Here is a 23761-nt window from a genome sequence, read left to right as displayed (position 1 = left end):
GAAATAATTTCCTTGTTTTTGAACATGTCTACTTGGGAGGGAAATTAATGATTTAAATCTCCTAGAAAATGAGAATTGAACATTGAATATATTTCCCTTTGTGTTGGGGGATGAGGTCCAGCTGGTGGTCAGCGTTTTGTTAGTTGTTACTATGCTACTAAGAGAGGATTCTATTTAATTGTTACTTCTGTTCTCACAAGTTCCATGAAAGCTCTGAGTTGCCTGCTTGTGGACAGAATTCGCTTCAAGACATATTCACTGGCCACTGTAGAGCTTGGTACACCATCACTTTACTGAGTACTTCATATTTTAAGTAATTAAAAAGCACTAGTTTGGTAAGTTATTTCTAGTGTATATGTGTGAATACGTATATATGTGTGTGTGTTTGTGATATACACATGCACGTACAATGCCTTACTATTACTACAATGGAATCATATGAACTGCATAAACTAACATTATTTCTTTAATTGCACCCAAGCTATGCCAATATTCTAAGTTAATGTGGCTGTATTAAATAGGTCCATCTATTTACTTCTAAGGTAAATATACAAGACTGAGTTTCAGAAAAACACATTTTAAAATATAGTTGGAGAGGGAAATAAGGAGTTAGTGTTTAATGGATACAGAGTTCCAGCTGGGGAAACTGAAAAGATCTGGAGATGGATGTTGGTCATGGTTGCACAACAATGTGAAGGTACTTAATGTCACAGGACTATACACTTAAAATGATCAAAATGGTAAATTTGCTATGTATATCTTACCACAATTTTTAAAAAGCTATATGCACATTGATAGCACACACCCTTGCTATGATGCAATAATAATGATCAAAAAATTAAACAAGTTGGGAGTCTTGTGGAAAGAATTAATAATTCACAGACTTTTGTCCTCAAGGTTAATAAATTATGTTTACATAATTTCCTTCACTTTACTTTTCCAGTTTCTTCTCCAAGTTCATCCTTTCATGTTTTCTTAATAACTTTTTGTTATATTATTTCAAATATGTGTATATTGAATAATTATGCCAGAAAGTTATTTTATATTATATCATTCTTCAAATTTTTCAAAAAACATTTTTCCTATGATTTTTACTAGCTCATGTTTCACAACCTAATGAACAATGATTTTTCAAATTACCTGGATCTATGTTAAAAATATACTTAGGCATTTCTGAATTTTTGCAAACACATTTAAAAACCACAGATCTCACTGACATGTGGAATCTGAAATAATCAAAACTCACAGAAGCACATAGTCGAATCATGGTTACCAGGGGCTGGAAAAGGGAGAAACTGGTGAAATGTTATGTATGCAAGAAGAATAAGTTCTTGAGATCTAATTTACAACAATGTGAACTATACTTACAACACTTTATTACATAATTGAAATTTGTTGGGTGTCTGGGCTGATCAGTCAGTTAAGCATCCAACTCCTGGTTTTGGCTCAGGTCATGATCTCATGGTAGGAGACCAAGCCCCAAGTTGGGTTACTTCCAACTCCCACAAGGAACATGGAGCCTGCTCAAGATTCTCTCCCTTCCTTCTCCACTGGCCCTCCCCGCTTGGGAATGTGCCTGTGCACAAGCTCTCGCTCTCGCTCTCTCTCTCAAAAAATAAATAAATAAAAATTAAAAAAAAGAAATTTGCTAAGGAGGTAAATCTGAAGACTACTCATTACAAAAAAAAATAAGTGGTAAACAATCTGAGGTAATAGATATATCAATTAGCTTGAACATGGTGATTTTTTCACATAGTATATGTACACAAAATAATCAAATTGTACACCTTAAATACATAAAATCCATAATTTTCAAAAACACTCAGTAAAAAAATAAAAACAACAGGTTTAAGTTAATGTAAAAAACAAATTTGGAGCACTGAACAACGCCCCTTTCTCTAGGCAGCCCATTTCTACCTTTTCTACTTACTTTATCTGTTTTAGATATATAATATACTTTTGTTATATTTAATACTAATCACCATTAGATATAAACTTAGATACTAGTACACTTTACACTTAAGGTTCTAATTTTATTAGCAATTTGAACACAGATACTATGATAAAATGGAAATGTCATTCCTGAGTTGAGGGATTATATAGTTCTTGTTACATTTTGTTTCCATTAACTAACTTGCTAAATTTGATAATAAACAATTTTAAAATATGTTTCTCATGTGGTATGTTGACACTGTAATTATGCATTTTTCATTTTTTGAAACTGTATTTCCTTTCAGTAATTTAAATTCTGAGATAAAAATTACTTGCTTTTATGTTGATTTTCTCTGTGTATTTATCCAATTTATTCAGTTGCAACACTAATGTGGTCATTAGATGGCTAATGAAAAAATATGCTTGTTAGAAAAAAAGAGGTAATATGCTGAAGACATAAACCACTAACTTTAAGCATTTCATATTTTCATGCTTTCCTAGCTCCATTTGGGAGAATATTTGTTTGAGGTAGTGATGAAAATCTGAAGTGTAACTGGCATCTTGAGGAGTAGCCAAAGCTAATTATCTTGGCTGACTGAGAAGTCAGCTAACTCAAAGGAGGATACATACAGCAAAGAGAAGTAGACAACAATAGCCAAATTATGGAAACAGCCCAAATTTAATGGGCCAAATTGAATGGATGAAGAAGATGTGGTGTGTGTGTGTGTGTGTGTGTGTGTGTGTGTGTGCGTGTGTATTTACTCAGCCATTGAAAAGAATGAAGTCTTGCCATTTGCAAGACTTGGATGGAGCCAGAACATATTACGCTAATTGAAATAAGTCAGTCAGAGAAAGACAAATACTATATATCACTAATATGTGAATTTATTTTTTTTTAATTTTTTTTTCAACGTTTATTTATTTTTGGGACAGAGAGAGACAGAGCATGAACGGGGGAGGGGCAGAGAGAGAGGGAGACACAGAATCGGAAACAGGCTCCAGGCTCTGAGCCGTCAGCCCAGAGCCCCACGCGGGGCTCGAACTCACGGACCGCGAGATCGTGACCTGGCTGAAGTCGGCCGCTTAACTGACTGCACCACCCAGGCGCCCCTAATATGTGAATTTAAGAAACAAAACAGATGAACATAGGTGAAGGAGAAAAAGAGGAAGACTCTTAACTATAGAGAACAAATTTAGGGTCGATGGAGGGGAGGTGGGCAGGAGATGGGCTAAATGTGTGATGGGTATTCAGGAGGGCACTTGTGTTCAGCAGTGGGTGTTATGTGTAAGTCATGAATCACTAAATTCTACTCCTGAAACCAATGTTACATTATATGTTAACTAACTAGAACTTAAATTATAACTTGAAAAAAAGAGAAGTAGACTTTAATAAGGATATTCATTAATAACTATAAACCAATTCCATTTTAGCTTTGGACCAAATCCTAAATTTATATATCATTAATATGAATTTAAACTAATAATAAATCCCACAAGTAGTCAACAATTCAATGCTGAACATAAAAAAATATTGAACAGGTAGAAACAAGATGGCCAAAGGATTGTTTAATAATTTTTATAAATGATTGCTGTGTTGCATGGCTTGGTCCTATCAGAGATCTGACACTTGTCCTTCAGCTATCATTGTAGCAATCTCTAAGCGGGGGTTGCAGTTCTTGAGCAATGAAGAGAATCCTTAACCCCTTCTCTCAGAGAAGGGATGCAGTCTTAGTAATACTGCAAATAACAGACATTTGCTGAACAAATATAAAGGGCAAGGTCTCAGATTCACAATGCACAAACTCTGAAGTCTTTGTGTGCTAGCCATATTCAGCTTCTGAGATTATGTTATGTTTGAAATATACAGTCCAAGGCCTCCCTCACTTACCAATGAATATGTCAGAATATCTCAAACATCCAAAAACCCTAATAGAAGAAATTCCTCCTCATCTTAGTTTTCTTGAGGAGAAATGATATTATTTGCATGTATAAATTAGGTTAGTGAGATGGTCACTTGCTTGAAACTCTTTTTTTGGGATGAATTTAGGTGAACAAGGCATATGTGAGTACGCGCATGTGTGTGTGTGCACATGCACATGGTGACACATTCAGAAGCTGATACTGCAGTATTTTGCCCCTTATTTCTCCGCTAATTGCTATTCTACAATAATTCAAAAATCATCATCATAATGTAATTAAATTTAATTTTGGTCAGCAGTATCACTTCAAATTAGTATGTTGGTAAATATATCCTATGTTTGGCCATGGGTGTTTTAATGTCTATACAAATAGACTACCTAAAACTTTTTGTGCTCAATGACTAAATCCTTTTTTCTTGTAGTATGCCTTCAAATATTACATGATAGATTAAAGGAAGGAAAAGGTTTCACAGTTTTATTTGGATATATGTGCTGCTTATTTGAATTCCAAACTTTACATCACACATAAAGAGTATAAAATTTAAGTGCATTTTATTACAATGAATTATTTCTACCTCCATAATTTTATAGTTATCGAACATTTTGATAACTGAGAAACTCAGCATACAGGACACAGAAAAAAGCCATTTGTCAGTTACAAAATGGTATATTTGAAAGTTTACCTCTTAGATTAGTGACTTAATAGGGTTTATATAAGAATTTTAAAATTAAGTAAATATTATTTATAATTTAACCTAAGATTAATTGAACAGGTTGTTGAACATGTATGAGTTTAACATTTCTTTACAAATCAATGTCATCTCTAAGTCCAGAAATTAGGAAAGGCAAAGAGAATATTTTTTCAACTCATGAGTTTTAACTCATGAACTTTTCAAGCATGAAATTTGCTTTGTGAGTTATTCCTAAATTGTTTTCTTTGACTTTTATTCACAAGTATCAGGAATCACTCTTGTTCATGTTAGTATAATATGTGCCATCATAAATGATTAAATAATTTCCCCTGAATGCTTCTATATAGGAATTGGTCTTACATTTAAACTTTTTTCTGTATTGACTCTAATGATATTCCCACAGACTAATACAGCATATGCACATCTACCCACTGCTCCAATTTAACACAAGTTAACAAGATGTAACATTTATTTTATATCTTGTGGATATGATATTCTATTAAAGCCCATTTTGTGTCATTCAGTACCATTTCTTCCCTCATCCACCTGAGATGCAATAATTCTCATGAATTGGTGTAGATCTTTCTTGTCCATATCTTTACATTTTATGTAGACTCTTCCATTTTTATGACAGTAGCATTTTTGTGTTTTCAAGTTTACATCAACAATGGTGTCATGCTAAATGAAAATTATGCAATATAATGTTTTCACTTAATGTTCTCAAAATCATTCATATTGACATAGATTGTTGGGAACATTTATTTCAACTACTTGTTTTCATACTATTATTAGACTACATGTATATGTTAACCTACTTATTTCCCTATCAGTGGACTCCACTGAGACAATCTGCTTTGAATAACCCTGTACATTTCTTTGTGAACATTTATAACGGACTCTAAAGAACATATTATTGATCCTTAAACAACACAGATTTGAATTGCATAGGTCTTCCTATACAGCTTTTTTTTATTTTTTGACAGATACTGTACAGTTCCCTAAGTGTATTTTCCCTTTCTTATGATTTTCTAAATAACATTTTATTTTCTCTGTTACTTTATTGTACAAATACAGTATATAATATATATAACATACAAAATATGTGTTAATATGTTATCGATAAGGCTTCTGGTCAACAACAGACTATAAATAATTTGGGAGGAGTTAAAAGTTATATGCAGATTTTCAACTGAGCCAGGGGTCAGCACCCCTAATCCTGATATTGTTCAAGTGTCAACGGTATATACTGGTGGGATTAAGGAGGCATAGAATTGAAATTTTGCACTTTACTGGGCATTTTCAAACTTGTACCACTAGAACGTTGCCTATGCTCTAAATTCATTACATTTTTTTCACTGTTCTATAAGTTCTATTGATTCTCTGTGGAACCCATGCTATTCCGTCAACAAGCTGATGTGCTTTCCCATGTTGCATTTTTCCTTGCATATACTCTAATTATATTGGTCCTTGCTTAGACACAACTTTTTAATAATTAAATTCTATCAGTAATATACAAAGAGAAGTGTTCTAAGAAAGGCTGACTGCAATGTTTCAAATGCCTTCACTCAGTTCTGCAGGGCAGCTTTCTATTAAAGTGTGTTTAATGTCTATGCAACATTTCTAGAAAGAGCATCACTATTTTTGTGTGTTGAGTATCCCATAGTGATAGGAGGACTTTCTATTCTACTTAATGATAATTATAAATCCCAGTTCAGGTTCCAGATTCAAAATGAGTTTCTCCAAGGGCAGGAACAGACTCTATTATAATATCTCCTTAACACTATTAACTACTTTCTTGATTTTGGTAACTTGGGGTATTCTTAACTATACCACATTCACTGTGTTGTATATTCCAGTGATAAAGCATGTCATTTCTCTACTCAAACACAAGTAAATCATGACTACCCTTATTTTATGGAAAACACAACGTATTCTTTTGTTGTTTCCCAATAGTAAGTTTCAATTTAGATTTGTTTTGTTTGTTTTGGGTGGGGGGGTGGGGAGAAGAAGAAATGGAAAGTGACTGCTTAATGGGTCCAGGGATTCTTTTGGCAAATATAAAAATGCTCTGGCAGTAGATAGTGACAACCACTGCACAGCATTGTGAATATATTAAAAATCCTCAATTGTATACTTTAACTGGTTAAAGTGGTGAAATTTTAAGAGTTATGTGCATTTTATCTCAGTAAAGGAAAAAAAAACTTAAGGAGTTAATTTTTTGCTAGTCATGAAAAAAGAAGAAAACAGGAAGTTGTAGTCAGGTAACTAAGAGTAGTTAGTCACAGTATACACGGCTGTAGATACCATATTTATGATTCAGACTTAATCTAATTAAAATGAAACATCAATGGAAGATTTTAGCCATGAAATGGCTCACCCTCAAACCCACTTTTGAATTATTATTAGGCTGTTCTGTGGGTACAGGACAATAGAAAGGTTGAAATTAAAAGTCTGTTGCAATTGTCCAGGCAACAAATGATGGTAGCTTGGACCAGGGTTTTAACAAAAGATATAGTCACTTTTAGGAAATATTTGTTAGGCTTGGGTAAGGCCAATCAGTGATTGCCTAGAGGTATTTGGGATTCAGATGCCTGTTAGGTCCAGCAGACTAGAATAATTGACTAACTGATTGTACTCTTATTAAGGAAATACAAGAACTCACATTGTCTGGATTTTAGGTATACTTCAGCTTGCAACACTCAAGACTCTAGCCCTCTACTCTTCTTTCAGAGCTATGCAGCCATCTCCCTCAAGCTTGTCATGATTAGTTTTATATGTCAACTAGGTTGGGCTATGATGCCCAGTTGTTTGATCAAATGCTAATATATATGTTGCTATGATAGTATTTTGTAGATAGGATTCACATTTACAATCCACTAACTTTAAGTAGATTACCCTTGATAATGCTGGTGAAGGTCTTAATGCCATCAGCTGAAGGTCTTAAGAGCAAAAACTAAGATATCATAAAGAATTCTGCCTCAAGACTGCAGCATAAAAATCCTGCCTAAGTTCCATACTTCTGGCCTGTCCTATGTATTTTGAACTCAAGACTGACACACCTTTTTTGACTTTCCACCCTAATTGGCCTATCCTAGAGATTTTGAACTTATTAATCTGCTGGGCATACACATACACATATACACACATACAGCTTTTAAAAATGTATTTCTAGATTCAAATCCACTGGAAAAAATATATACAATTGCATCTTTTCTGAAAGAAGTCCAAGGCAGATTAAAGATGGCCACAAACTCTTATCATTGAGAAGTAGAGTCTACATTCCCATCCTCTTAATAACACTTGCCCATCACTTGCTTTGATCAAGTAAATATGCTGGAAATATGCTAGAAATGATTCTTTGTTAATACCTGACATTGGGCCTCAAGAGTCTACAGCTTTCTTTTGAACACTTAAAACATTCCTTCTTAGAAGCTACATGCCAGGTAAGTTGTCTGACTTTCCTGAGATCAGCACAATGTGTGGAACACCAAGAGAGCCACATGGAGAAAAAGAAACGTGGATGTGTACCGAGGTGTCAATGGGTAACAAAGCCTTCAATAATCTTCCAGCCTAATGCAGCTAATAGTGCTGTTCAGCTGAGACATGACACCAACCAATGCCACTTGGATCAGAACTACATAGGCTAAACTTCATCCAATGTTTGGCAAGATGTACTGACATGTTGATAATACTGACATTTGAATACATTGAAATTCTGTATAAAAGGGATCATAAAATATAAGCTATAAGTGACAAATGATATATTCAAATCAACTTATAGAGCTAGTCTCAAAAGTATATAGATCTTCTATAAGTCAATGTTAGACAAACACAACTAGTTTAATGTAAACATCTGTAAGCAATTTATAAATTAGAAAATCCAGAATGGTCCATAAGTATACAGAACTTATGGCTGTATACAAAATGGCTAGCATTCATGTAAGCTAATATACTAGTATTAGCAATTTCATATTTATCAATTTGATTCAAAATTAGAAGTCTGACCAGTTATAGTACATTGGGGAACATGTGGAGAAAGGGGAACTCTCAAACACTGACAGCTAAAGTGTACCTTGGTACAAGCAATACAAGAAAAGAGGGTTATACCTAAAGCTAGAGTATGTATGTATGTATATATGTATGTATGTATGTATGTATGTATGATGATATTTGAGTTTTGCATACATTTTGGAAGTATACTTTTCAAGGATTTATATTTTAATTGGAGAGAGAACATTAAGTATTAGTGTTAGATTTGATACGGATTTGATCAGTTTCCTAAGTTGCAATGAATAATAACTTTGGAGTTACTTTATACCAAAAGAACTCCCTTGCATTTTCACTAAAACAAAATAAACTCTAATAATGTCCTGTTAAATGTTAAAGCAACTATAAAAAATGAAGACAAGAACATGACAAAAATTATTACACCACGGAAGAAGGGGTATCACGTAGGAGACAAGATATTTGTGTAAGAAATTACTTAGAGACAAAGTAATTGAAAATATTATGCAAAATGTCCCTGAAAATTAATCCACATTATTTATACAAATAACTCATAACTAAATTAGAAACTGGGAAAAGGTCAGGAGTGCCTGGGTGGCTCAGTCGGTTGAGAATCCAACCTCGGCTCAGGTCATGATCTCAGGTTTCCTGAGTTTGAGCCCTACATTGGGCTCTGTGCTGACAGCTCAGAGCCTGGAACCTGCTTTGGATTCTGCGTCTCCCTCTCTGCCACTCCTCTGCTCATGCTGTATTTCTCTCTCCCTCTCATTCTCAAAAATAAATATAAAAAAAAAGAAAGAAAGAAACTGAGAATAGGTCATTGTACAGAAATTCCAAATAGGTGATATTAATTACTAATATCTAGAAATATCAACCCAAAAATGAAAGAAATGAAAAATAAATTACTATAATACCATTTTTAATCTGTCAAATTAGCAAAGGTCTTGAAAAATGATAGTATCATTAAATTATGAATAAATGAAATTTATTAATCAGATGCCTTCCAACATATATCTGATGAGAATGTAACTGAAGCTGTATTTTCTAATTTAATGTTGCACTTAAATTTTCCATATCAAGAGGAAACCTATAAATGTACACAAAGATTTTAGTAATAAAGATCTCAAAAGAATGTGATAGAGAAGTCTAACAATTAAGAAGCGATCTAAATGCACAGCCAGAGGTGATACTTCAGTAAATTGCATGCCACATTTTTTAATAATGAAATTTTAAAAACACTAATTTCACAGGACAACATTCTGACATAAGTTTTTAAAAAGCAGACTGGAAAACTTGATATTTACATATTAATTATAAAAAAAATCAAATTAAAGTTAAAAAATTAAACATATGACTGGGGTTGTAGTTAAACATGTTGCATATGTCTGTGTTGGATTAGGGCTCATTTTATTTTATCTTTAATCTTTAATGAATTCCTGATAACAAGAGTTTTTATATTTTTAATAAACTATTTTTACATTTTAATAAACTGTTTATATTTAACAAAATACTAAAGGAAGATTAGTGAAACACTTTGATGTAGTTTGAGAGCTGAAAATGCAACAGAACACTTTAAACTCTATCTTGTCAATCTTAAACTATGAATACCAAACACACTCTTAAGAGCCAGCAATAAAGTTCTACTAATTTTTTTATGCATTTTTCCAAATCCATTTCTCTTTTAGTCAAGTGGGCATTTTACTGCCTTATATGGTATTGCCTCAATTTGCGGTTGCAATATCTTATTTTCAAAAAATATTTATTTATTTATTTATTTATTTAGACAGCGACGGGGGGGGGGGGGGTGTCCCCATGTGGGTGAGGGGAGACAGAGATGGAGAGAGAGAATCCCAAGCAGGCTCTCAGCAGTGCAGAGCCCATCATGGGGCTCCATCTCATAAACTGTAAAATCAGGACCTGTGTGAAAACCGAGAATTGGATGCTTAACTGACTGAGCCACCCAGGTGCCGCATTTGCAATACCTTCTTAATTGGCCTCTTGTTTTATATACCTTTAGCCGTTTGCCAATGGCAACACAGCACTACCATGAGATCACCCTACTAAATAAAATCTAAATTATTCTCTTTTGCATTAAAGGTCACGGTGTTTATAATCTAGACTCAAATTTATTATATATATGATTAATCTAGTATAATACTTAATCAAATATAATTATATATAATTATATTATAATGTTAATTATAATTATAATTATTATAATTATAATATATATTAATATATAATATATTATATATTTGATTATATATAATATTATATATTATATATTAATATTATATATTATATATTTGATTATATATAATATATAATATTAATATATAATATATTAGTAAAACCTTAGATTGCAAGTAACTTCTTCTGAGTGTTCTGCAAGATGAGCAAACATTTCTAATAACTGTTAGCTTGATAAACAAGCAATGTCTTCAATATGAGTAGTATGACACACCAAGCATCATGTGTTCATAACTGAGGCAATGGTTTTCTCTCTTGCTGGGTGATTGTGGGTGATCGTCTCCCATGCTTGGATGCTCGGTCTCAGGCTGTGGTGTTTGGCAGAAATCAGTGTTTTTTCAGAATATTGGAAGGTGACCATAAGTGGCACTAGTGTATTTTTTGTTACTTCAAAGCACCTATGGACAGTCCTTTGCTTTTCCATGCAAGAGTAAGGATAGGAATGCTTTGTTTCATTCTAGGTCAGGCTGCCTGCAGATATAGACCCTTTCCTCTGCTGCCTTATTGCCAATTACACTGAATACAGTGTATACAAGAGTTTCTTAATAGTGTACTATAGTCGGGATGGCTGGGCGGCTCAGTCAGTTGAGCATCTGACTTCAGCTCAGGTCATGATCTCACAGTTTGTGAGTTCAAGCCCCACATCAGGCTCTGTACTGACTGCTCAGAGCCTGGGGCCTGCTTTGGATTCTGTCTCTCTCTCTCTCCCCCCCCACCCCCACTCTCTCTCTCTGACCCTACCCTGCTCACACTCTGTCTCTCAAAAATGAATATAAAAAAAAATACTGTACTGTAATCAACATCCATGCAAGCATACACAATGGCCCCCATACAGAAAAATATTCCAGTGAACCAACGAAGAGCAGTGATTCCATTAGTGATAGTGAAAGTCATCCTATGCAATTACCCTCCTCTCTCTTGTCTGCCTCACACCAGCCATGGAGGTTTTCAAAGGTAAGTCCTGGTTAATTTGTTTATTTTTCTTTATGTTTTGTATTTTCTTTATTATTTTGTATTATATTACAGTTTATAATCATTTTAAATAAATATCTTTGGGTAATAGAATGAATCATCTGCGTTTCATTATTTCTTACAGGGAAATTCACTTTGATATACAAGTGCTTTGGATTACAAGCATGTTTCTGGAGTGGATTATGCTTGCAAACCATTAGCTGTGTAGCTAAATGCATGCAAGTATAACAAAATGAGTGAATGAAAGGGTATTAGGGTATTTAGGGAAGAAGGTCAGAAGATGAATCATCCGAAGTGTGAGGGATAGGAGAGAATATTAAAAAATACGACTAAATTTCTTATTTGTAGATTTAAGGTATTGTTTCTTTTTTTGTCTGTTTGCTTATCTTAAGATTCACATTGCTGCAGGCATCTATCATGTATGATGATTGAGTTTTGACTGTTTTTTTAATGATGGCATTTTAATGATGTATTTATAGTTGCCAGCACTTGGCATGGTTGAAGACTTTCAAGGTTTCTAAGAGGACAATTTCATTCCAAGGTGGAGGAACAAATATGGAAGCCTATAACAACTTGGGGAACAATTCACAAGCAACAGGAACAAATACAGAAGCAATAACAACATGGGAAGTTGCATTTTTCTATCACCAAAATCACCTAGTTCCTCACAAAACCATGTTTGTTAAACTGAATTACAATAGCAGTTTAAGATTTTTAAATTTTTTCAAAGGTATCTAAAAGTTAGGCAAGCTTATTAGTTTATGTGTTCCAACACAACTTTGTCATATTTCTATATAGTTACCAATCATTCATCAATATGTGAGAAATATAAAAATAGTAAAATCAAGGATTACAATCTAATTTGAAATGTAACGAATGCCAAAACATTAATCCATTCACATACAAACTATTATTTTAAAAAACATGCTCAGGGCACCTGGGTGGCTCAGTCAGTGAAGTGTCCTACTCTGGCTCAGGTCATGATCTCACTGTTTGTGGGTTCGAACCCCACATCAACCTCCATACTAATAGCTCAGAGCCTGGAGTCAGCTTTGGATTCTGTGTCTCCCTGTCTCTCTGCTCCCCGCCCCAACTCATGCTCCTGCTCTCCACCCCCCCTCCCAAAAGTAAACATTAAAAAAATAAAAGCATAAAAAAATACCCATTATTTTCACCAAAAATAGCCATAAGAAGCCTTACTAAATTATTCCATAGCTTCACTATTACATTAATTTTCCAGGGAAATTAAAATATCTCTCGCATAGAAGGTTAGGTAATAGAGCTTTTGAATATTAGATCTTTCCTTCATTGGATGAGTGATGTTGCATGTCTTGACAACAACAACAGAATAGTAGAGTTTTGCTCTGAACAACCTTCTCATTAAATTCAAGAAAATGGCATAAATCCGACATGTACCAGAAGATATTATTTTGTCACATACCGGATGGCAATATTTTCTTTAAGGAAATCCCATGGCTGTGGACTAAAATTTACCATTATAGTTACTTAAATCAGAACAATCCACTTACATTTAAACTCCCCCCTTGTGTGGACAGCACAGAATAACATACAGGGATGTTGCATCACTTTTGTACACCTGAAACTCATGTAACATTGTATGTCTACTGTGCTCAAATACAGAAATTATCCCCCCCACTTCTCTGACTACTGGAATTCTACTTAATTACCAAACTAAAATTTCCATATTTCCAAAAACGTAGGTTAAAGTGAACAAAGAAAGTATGTATTGTAATTAATGTATTTTTAAGAAAGTAATTTGATAACTGGCCTTAGCATCATTAGTATGTCACTTAGTCCATTCCTCAGTTATTACCAGCCAGCCCGCAAATGAAGGAATTCATCTGTTTCCATTCATTAAATAGAATTTATTTCTAGATACCATTTTAAATGTGGAGAGAGATGAAACTGCAATAAAATATATTAGAATCTCATTTTTAAAATTGAATTAAAACCCATGCAAATTACTCTAATTAAATCACACCCTCATTTTTTTGTGTTGTATCATTTTCCTCGTTAAAAAGATGAATACATAAAGAAGTATAATCCTTGTCCACAGAATTAACAGATCTCCCATGTGTCATATATTCACAATGTCCCTTAGTGTTGGATTTGCATTTAGAAATGTGAGCGAAGATGTGAAAAATCACACATAGGCAGAAAACTCTCTACAGACACAGACATCAGAAGAGGTAGCTGTGTATCATCCATTCTGGCAAGTACATGAACTACCTTATGCTGAAGTGCAGCATAACTACCTTTAATTTTCAGTGGGAATATAGTACATGCATAAATGATGTGTGCAACTGAAACCTCTCTTCTACTGAGAAATAAAATATTTTAGACATAATTCAACAACTGCATTAGATAGGCACTGCACTCATTCCAGCCTTTTACGTCACTGAAGTCACCAATTAGCTACATTTTTTTATGCTGAAATAGAAATAGCCTCAGAAGTATTAGCCATTCTCTGCTTTCAACCACACGTCCATGACACAGAGTTGTATTCTGGCTTTATGTAGTAAAGTTATCTTGCCTGTCTATTAAACTGTTGAGCATTTTTTCAAAGAGTAAACTTAATTTTACAACTGAAGGAAAATATGACACAGACAATTTGTAAGCCAACCCGTTCAATAAAAGATAAAAATAAAAGTGATAATTAGACATATTTCAGATTTTATCTATACAGTAAGCAACCATCATAACTATATCAAGGAACTTAAAAAAATACTTATGATAGTGTTGTCAATCTACTTGGGGAGACAACTGTCCTTAGGACACACTATTTTCATAAACCAAAAATATTTCATTTCAGAATTTTTCATTTCAAGACAGATCTTGATATAAATCACAGGATTTCAAAAGCAAAAAGGGAGCCAACATATAATTTATATTTAGAACAAGAAATAGTAAATTCTTCACATTGTAGAAGTCTTCTAATTAGAATTATTTGGGAAGTAAATTATTTCCCTTACAATTACATTGATCTTGGATGAGAGGATAAGGTTGAAAAAAATTTCAGGATTTGAAAAAAGTTTTAGGCATAGGTGAGGCATAAAAGACATCTTGTGGGCAAAAATCCACATGAATCACATAAAGTTATATACATTTGAAAAGAATCAAAATGTTTCCTCAAAATGTAGGCATTGTTAAATGAAGTAAAACTTTCCACATCCATTCCTAAAATAGGAAATAAAGTTCTTTTCTTATGAATTATGCCCCCAGAACCAGTGTTGAAAATGAATGAGAATAGTCAAATAATTATATACCTAGACCCAGGACACCTCTACTTTCCAGTAGGACAATGGAATCATAACAGGGGCTAGAAAACCAGTTGTTATGCAATTCAAACCCTGTTAAAGAATGGAATGGTGAATTACGAAGTTTCAGGCATATCATATACTTATTATATGCAATGATCTTCTGGTCTTCAGGCAAAAATAATCATTTTCCTATTTAGAATTTAAAATTGAATTTTAACAAATTCAAATGTAATAGTAGCTAATCATCTCAAGTAATTTTGGGTGTTGTGATGAACATTGGCTTGGATAAAGGAGCTCTTGGAAAGGATCTTAATTCGGCTTCACTCTGGAAAGCCACAAAGGCTGTATGGGTAAGGACTATAGGAAGCCACCCTAAATGTTAAATGTCTGCTCTGCACCACTGTATCAAAGAGATAATGTGACTTACTCACATGTGTTGCAGACTGCTTGATTTTTCCCATGAAATATTAGCCCTGAGACTATCTTCCCAGTAATTGTAAGGAACCAAAAATAAATACATACATGATATTAAATAAATAACTTCAATGAAACACTGTGGAATATCTTCTATATTAAAAATCACTACAGTGATAGAATTCATAGAGGATTAGAAATATTTGAGAGAATGAGCTATAAAAAGTTATTTAGGAATAAAATTATATCTTTCCTAATCCCATATAAATTAATTTGCATCCTAATTCCCCTTCTAATTCCATATACATAAATTTTACATGCATCCAAATTAAACTTCCATAAAATATGATCTTTGTTCTTATTACTGGAATGAAATCTAAATAGACGATTAACTTTAGAAACCAAGAAATAATTGCCAAATAGTCTTCAAAATCCAGAATATTAGAAGAATTTAAAACAACTTCATAAGACTGAATCAATGAAAATAACATGGATCTATGTGCTTTATTTAAAACATTCTGATCTGTTTGTGACAGTAGGAGGATTGGTTGTATAGATTAATAACCAGTGAGAATAACATTTTTTACTTTCAAAAAGAGAAGTCAGTACATATACACCCTCCAAAACTCAAGGGATCATATGTCTTGATGTGCTCAAGACAGTTCTGGTTTATGAGATATTCTAAAGCAAGTCTCATCATTTTTTAAAGTTCTGGTTTGGACAATGATATGGCCACTCAAATTATAATTCTCAATGGAGGTAGTAACACAGTTGCTTTTCTTTTATGTTTTTAAGGAACATCAGAAACTTCTGCCAGATATAACAAATACGAATCAAGGAAATGTTATTTTGTCATTAAGTTAAAAGAAAATCAATTCATATATCTTTATATTGTAGAATTTTTGCTTCATGAATGAGAAAAAATATTTTCTATTATCAACGACATGTTTATTATTGTTTTCCTTTAAATACCTTTTTAATCCACATAACCCTCATACACAGAATAAGCAGAGTTACTTTAAGCTTAAATTGGATGTAGACAGGAAGTGGCCTCAAAAAATCTATGTAAGAGAATTGGGAGCTCCGCAAAACATGTTTCATCCCGGGGTGTTTAAATGAACCTTGGAACTCTCAAGCCCTCATTTGAATTTCAATGTGCTCATACAGCCTAAGTTCAGAGTTATTTATTCAAGATTGCTTATGGCAGAAGTCCAGAGTCATATAGCTGTGGATTTTCTTCTTGTCAAATCTGAGGAGATGGCTGTAGCTTGTATTTGCATTTCTCCTGAAGTCTGCCACCGCATCTCCACAGGAAATAGAGTTAATGACTAAGGATTTGGCACACTTCCTATAAACCAGTGAGGAAATGACAGTGCCCAAATTACTCACAGAGGATAATTCTGATGTGACTACCTTTCAGACTGCATCAAGTAGATCTAAATATAATTTAAACCTTTCCATTTTAAAATGATAAATTGTTAAGCTTTGATTTGCAACTGAAATGCAACTTGAGGAGCATGAGGTAATATTTAACTTGATCGTATACCTGCCATAAAATGCTGAGTCATATGCTGTTCCCCTTAATATTTGTCAAAAAGGTTTTCTGTGTATTTGTGCTAAAATTGTAAATTTTACCTGCCTGGAGGTAGGGAGTCAAGTTGCCAACTTCTCACATTGTGGAGAGAACTTGCTGGTTCAAGGAATATTCAATGAAATCTCAGAATGAAAGTGATAAATATTAAAAACAAAACACTAGTGTTAATTATAGACCAGAAATGAGTAAAAACACACAAAAAAGCAGTAGTGACATTAAGCAGACAGGTGAATAACATAGAATCTAGGAGATTAAAAAATAGTAAGAGAAAAACAAATTGCAAAATACAGTGAAGTAGGGTAATTAAGATGATTTTAGGTGTATTAGTCACATTTACAATCTTTAAGGAGAGGGGGAGTGGAAAATGAATGACTTACTGTCAGTATTTAGAAAGTTAATTTAATATAAATAGGGGCACAGTTCATAATTCTATGGATTTAGAGGAATTAATCTCTTATGGATGCACGATTAATGACATAGTCATTTGAAATTTTGTGCTTTTGTTTTACTTCTCGATGATGTTTAAAACCTTTTGGGGAAAAAAACCTTTTGGAATGAATGAAATAAAATATGCTAATAAAGTAGATGTAGGATATGATAAATAAAGGAGTAAAAATGGTACATGGGTTTTGATGAAGAAAATTTGGAAAAAGAAGGACTTGCAAAAAATGACCAACGTGATTTGGGCAAAGTTTTGTTTTACATGTCATGAAGTTATACATTATAAATATCCAACCTAAGTCAGAACGCGAACACACACACACACACACACACACACACACACACACACACCCTACTTTCTTGTATAGGAAACATTGAAAAGTACATTATAAAAATCAAAGCCTTAGATCTCTATAATGATTAGTCAAATTATAACCTGGTATGTTTTACAAATATTTCCACTTAAATCAATCAGAAAATGATAAAATAATGTGGCAATGAAGACAGTATCAAAAATTCTTACACTTTTATCATTGTTGAATAACTTTTATTTAAGAGTCATTCAGAAATATGTTGAATTAGATCTATGTGATCAAGTATAATCCTTCCTTTTCTACACACACACACACACACACACACACACACACACACACACAGATCATCTCCTTGTCAGGTAACTGTTCTCTGTAGTCTTGATAAAAGCCCAGTTTCTGATCTGATGTTCAGATTCATTAAATTCAAACTCTACACTGCTTCTTCCTTTCAGTTAGGACATAGACATCTATTTTCAAGTATTATCCTTCAGAGCAGGAATAATTTGGCTGTTGAAACCTTTTGGCTTTTAGAAAATCCTGAACACAAATGTAATGCTAAAATTCCCATACAAAACTAAAAAAAGCAAAGATAAAAAACAAACAAACAAAACACTATCTGGGGAAAATTGGTCCCTGGGCTAATTTATAATAGTGATAATGTAATAAAATAATCTCAAAGAATTTGATATTTTAGAACCCATAAAAATATATTAAGACTTTATAACAGATAAAATGTGCTTGAATGACCTCCCTAAATCTCCTTTACCCATTTTACTGGTTATATTTAGATCTTAGACATGGGAATATAAGATAGAGTTGCCACAAAACTTCAAAGGCTGATAATGTTATAAATTGATTCTGATGTAATTTTCTCCACTTGTTTTTTATTCATTGTTTTTAGAAAATGGATGGGCAAGCCATGGGCATGTTTAGGAGGGAAATGTGAATATCCCTGAGGATACACATGCTCATCGTATATCAGTATATTCCATGTCACGCACTTAATGCCATCTGGAAGCAAGTAACTAACTGTGACAATTTCCTCCAAGAAGATACAGGTGCCTGCGGAGACGGAGCCCGTGCTGGTGGCAGCTGGCATGCACTGTGATCCTGTGGGGAGACTGAGGAACCACAGGCATTGTTACAAGTACTGCGTTAACGTCCCCCTGCTCTAATGGTGATGCCTCCCACCACTGTGTGCAAGCACAGCTGAATAAGTTTGTGCTGTTCCTATGGCAGCAGTAGAAGTTTCAACTTTTTTAAAACATTTATTTTGTCTTTTATTCATAGCAAGGAAGCTATTTTGAAATCTTTAGGCAAGATTAAGAGGAAGGCCACCCTGGGGTTTGTGAGGCAGCCACAAGCACTAAACTAAATCCAAAAGACCATTTGAGCCTGAGGGATGCTCTGCAGCATATGGGCTTCTTCCTCTCATTGCTTCTTAAGTACTATCAGGCAGCTCTTCTAGGTTCAGGGCTCACGCAGTTTTCTAGAGGATGCTGATTAAGAGCATGTTTCATTCTGGTGTCTGGATTTTACTGGCAGCCTTACCTTCTCTGTAAGGCTGTAGATACATACTTGTCTTTGTACCATTATTTGATGTCAAATTTATTCATATTTAAACCACATTTTTAACACTCTTTGCACATTCCATTTTAAATCAAGGTTTGGTAACTAAAACTTAAGGGTAATAAAAAGCTTCTGCTGTGGCAAATCTATTTCACTATCAGGTAAAAATGTGTAACAGCAAACTTAAATTTTTATTACAAATATCTCATGTGTAATAATAAACCCTTTCACTGACTTACTTTGCCCCTTTAATTTGTTATATAAATAAATAAATATGTGGCTATTTGTTTATATTTAGCCACAAAAACAATTAACTTATTTCTCTTTCAATATGTACCTCCCTTCCACTCAATGTGGCAGGCTGGAAAATATCTTTAATCTTAAAATCTCATCTGATAATACCTAGATTTCTCATTATTTAAAGAACTGTTTCATAACCAGTTAGAAAATAAATTACACTTCATCATTTTTTTTTATTCAAGAGGAATCTGAAGTTCAGAATTAAACACCTTTTAACCTGCCAGTTACAAAGTGCAGTAATGTACCAGCCTGCAAAAAGTAATGCATGAATCCTGGTCTCTTCTTCTACCCATTTTAGGCTGTTTCCTCATATTTCTGTCTTTTTTGTTTGTTTTTTTGTTTGTAAGAGACCCTTGCATATGAATTAGCATTAGAATAATCTTCCAAGCTGTATTATATTGTCTCGTCACACTTTAGCTATGTGAATACTTCTAGATTAAGCAGTTCTATGCCCACTTTAGTGTGCCCTTAACATATTCCTAAACCATGTTGTAAGCAATCTCATGAAACATATGCCCACTTAAAAGCATTCATATATTTTCTTTCCCTAAATTGGTCAACAGGGATGAATTAGTACAACATAGTCTCTTGTTAGTTCATTAAAATGTGATTATTTCTGGTACCAATAAGTAATATTCACCAGTTCACTTGTGCTATTTGTAAGTAAATTAACAGCAGTGACGGAACATGGGGCCACAGCAGTACATCATCTTCTAAAAAACAATGTCTAGAAAATTAAGCTTCAAGTCTAAGAAAACTACTAACCAAAGACAAATTGATAAATATATATTCCCCTAAACTATTTACCTAATTTATATACACTTGTACAAAAAGACTGATGAAAATTTTTTAAGAGATGTGACTTTATTTCTATAATAACTCCTTTAGGATTCAGCATTTATCAGTGATAAACTGTCAATAATATCTTATTCACATTCAAAATGGCTTCAAGGGGTAACTGGTTACTAACTAAACGACTACAGCAAAAAATAAAACCAAAAGAAGCAAACAGAACACAAATACTCCTCTAAAAAAGAAGATAAAATACAACACTGCCTAATAATAACCATATTGAAATAAATAGAATATTTTTATTAAAATTCATGAATGTCCCCTCCTCACAAAATAGTTAATAACCATTTACATATCTTTATTCATCTTTTAAATACAAAAAAATAAAAGTGTTCTGAAACACTACTAGGAACCCATAAAGTCCAATCTTTCCTAATTGATATGCATTAGGAATATTCTGGGAATTCTCTCCATCTGGGCTATAGTTCTCAATAGGATTTAAATACATACACATTTACATAAATTTAAATAGCACTAGGGTAGCCAGTTAAGAATAGTTTGAATATATAGGATAACAAATTTTCACATAAAATTAGAAGAAATCCATATTTATATTTGTTCTCTTCCTTTCTAATTTCTTTTTGAATGATATTAAATTACATCTTCAGTATATCAAAAATAATCTATTAAATACCCACATGCCATCACAGAATGGTAAAAAAGCAATGTGAAGTTCTGAAGCTCATACAAATTCTCTAAATACTGTATCATCACAAAGGTGTTTTATATGTGCAAATAAATGGGTAAACTCCTATTCTGTGCTTCTCAGTCATAATTTCTTTCAAACTTCTGAAATTGATCTCTATTCAGGAAAAGCAGAGTTAGACTGTACATTGTAAAGAAGTGGGTTATGCCTTTATGTAGATGAGACTTGATCAGAGGGCTCTACTCAATAGGAATGATGACAGTTAGCTAACCAGTCTATTCACTCCAGAAGATGGGCTTAAAAATAATGAGAGAAGTGGCTAAGGACCAAAGGAGAAAGGAAAACAAGCTGAGTGTATTAGTGATGCTCTGGCAGAGGGCTGTAGTATTCATTACATGTAGAGATAGGAGGGTATTACATACCAAGAATTGTCACTGGTCTAGGTCAAATTGAAGTCCAACTTAAAAAAATTGTCTTATTTTTCTGTACCGTTTTACTTTTACAAGATGTATATGAATGTTTTAAAAAGTGAAAGAACACATAAAGCCTTCCTCAGATTATCCTCTTAAATTCTTATTCTTTTATAAATGTGGTTTTCCTATTTAGAATATTCTTCTCTTTATTTTGGTTGTATCCCTTAGGACAAAAAAAAAAAAAAAAAACAAATGAAAAACAAAAACAAAAATAACCCCCCCCCCCAAACCTCAAATGTAATCATCTTCCTAAATCTTTGCAGAAATTGTGAGGCAGGGTCATGTATCTTCCCACTAGACTGGAGCACCTTCACAGCTGGTTTATAACACGTTCCATGTTGTGCCATAAGTATCTGGAGGGAGGGGAACCTGTTAGATTTCCACTTTAGGCTCACAACTAACATAACCTTAATATATTATGTCCATGGGTAATACATGTCCAGATCAAGTATAATTAGAACACAAATGTAAGTTTCTTTTCTGATAAAGTAAATTTATTCAATAATTTTTGAACGTAAAATTTGTACAAATTTCCAAATTTCAAATTTAGTTATTGAACTTTGTTATCTTAAATAGAAGATTAGAGTGTTAATCTCTCTTTGAAATACTCATGTTCATTTCAGCACTGTGCACAATATCCTACATGTAGAAACAACCTAAATGTCCACCTTTAGATTAATAAAGAAGATACGATATATATACACCATGGAATAGTATTCAGCCTTAAAAAAGAAGGAATTGTGCGATATGAAACAAAATGGATGAACCTTAAGGACATTATGCTAAGTGACATAAGCCAGTTTTGCAAGGCCAAACACTACATGATTCCACATTATATAAGGTATCTAATATAGCCAAACATTAAATCCATCATGTATGATATGGTGGTTGCCAGAAGCTGGAGTAGGGTAAAATAGGGAGTTGCTAATGAATAGGCGTGAAGTCTCCTCAATTAAGGAAGATAAGTAAGTTCTAGAGATCTGCAGTACAATGTTGTACCTATAGTTAGCAATATTCTATGTACACTTACAAATCTGTTCACAGAGGTCTCCTGTCCAGTGTTTTTACCACAACAAAATAAAATTTAAAATATAAATAAGCAATTTAAAAATACAGATTAGAAAATAATCATTATTCTAAACAAATTGTTTTGCTTTAGAAATCATGTGAGCTTGCAGCAACACTTAGGCCAAATTAAATGTAAAATAGTTAAAGTCCATATTAGATTTGACTGGGAACATTCTGAAGTATAATATAATATATACTATAGTGTGATACAGTATAATCACTTATAAAGAAAATACCCCAAAATGAACAATCACAAAGGCATGAAGGGAGTAATTTTGCCATCAATGAAACAATTAAGGTACCTAGGAATGGCATTAGACTAGTCTCCACAATAATTTAGCTTCATTCAATAGGGAACATCTCAGGAAAACTACGATCCTTTGAAAACTAATCCTCAGAGCCACTCAGAGCTTTTATTTTAAACATTCTTTATGCTTTACATAGCCTTTACTTAGGATATACATTCCTACACAGACTTTAATGTTCAGGTCAAGGATAAGTTGCTCAATGGACAATCTCTGATACCTACTACTATCACTTCTCTCTATGCCTGCACATACTCTTAAGTTTGCTCAATTTGGTAGTTTTGAGTGGAATACACAATTGAGCATATAGAATGTGATTTTAAAATTCTTGCTGATTCATTTTGTAAAATTTTTGGAGCAAAAGGGCATGCTAACAATATAGAAATGCTACAATACTACTAAAAATACAAAGATGTAGCAGAGGGATTGAGGTAGAAATCAGTCAATTTCTGTGAAATGGTCTTTTTCCTTTCTAATTAGTCTTAGAAAAATGTAGAAAAGCTTAACCAAGTAAAGAAAAAGAGTAACCTACAGAGGTTGATATTATCTTCACCTCTTTTTTTTTTTAAGAAGACATTCTTATTTTGTTAGTGGGAACAACTTTCCACCTAAAAAACTACATTTCCCTTTTCTGTCTCTTCCTTCTCCTCCTCCTCTTCCTTCTTGTCTTCCTACTTCTCTTTGCCAACCCAGTAAAAATTTAATACAATTTGTTGAGCACAGTATCCAGGAAT

Source organism: Prionailurus viverrinus, chromosome B3 (assembly GCF_022837055.1).
Source record: "Prionailurus viverrinus isolate Anna chromosome B3, UM_Priviv_1.0, whole genome shotgun sequence".
NCBI lineage: Eukaryota > Metazoa > Chordata > Mammalia > Carnivora > Felidae > Prionailurus > Prionailurus viverrinus.
This window is presented reverse-complemented; position numbering follows the sequence as displayed.